Below are 451 nucleotides of genomic sequence, written 5' to 3'. Positions count from 1 at the left end.
CCAAAACACACTCCTGGTTAATAATGGTTAGTCGGAAAGAGAAAGACAGTGACGACGTGTGTTACTAGAGCTCAGGTACAGTATCTTACTTGGAGGGTGATTCCCTGACCCTACCTGGACAAACACAATTAATCCACAAGCATAACACATAAATACCCTAGAACAGCACATAAATCGACACACTCCAATACTTACACAAACATTAGCACACAATCCCAAAAAAAGTGACAGCTGAATTTGAAAACTGTGCACCATAAATCAAATCAAATTTTATTTGTATAGCACCAAATCACAACAAAAGTCATCTCAGGACACTTTACAAAGTAAGGTCTAGACCTTACTGTTATCAATATTATTACATAGGGAAAACCCAACAAATTCCCCTTAGCAGCACTTGGTGACAGTGGGGAGGAAAAACTCCCTTTAACGGAAGAAACCTCCGACAGACCCC

Source organism: Monopterus albus, unplaced genomic scaffold (assembly GCF_001952655.1).
Source record: "Monopterus albus unplaced genomic scaffold, M_albus_1.0 scaffold9.1, whole genome shotgun sequence".
NCBI lineage: Eukaryota > Metazoa > Chordata > Actinopteri > Synbranchiformes > Synbranchidae > Monopterus > Monopterus albus.
The sequence above is the reverse complement of the archived record's forward strand: the minus strand, read 5'-3'. Positions refer to the sequence as shown.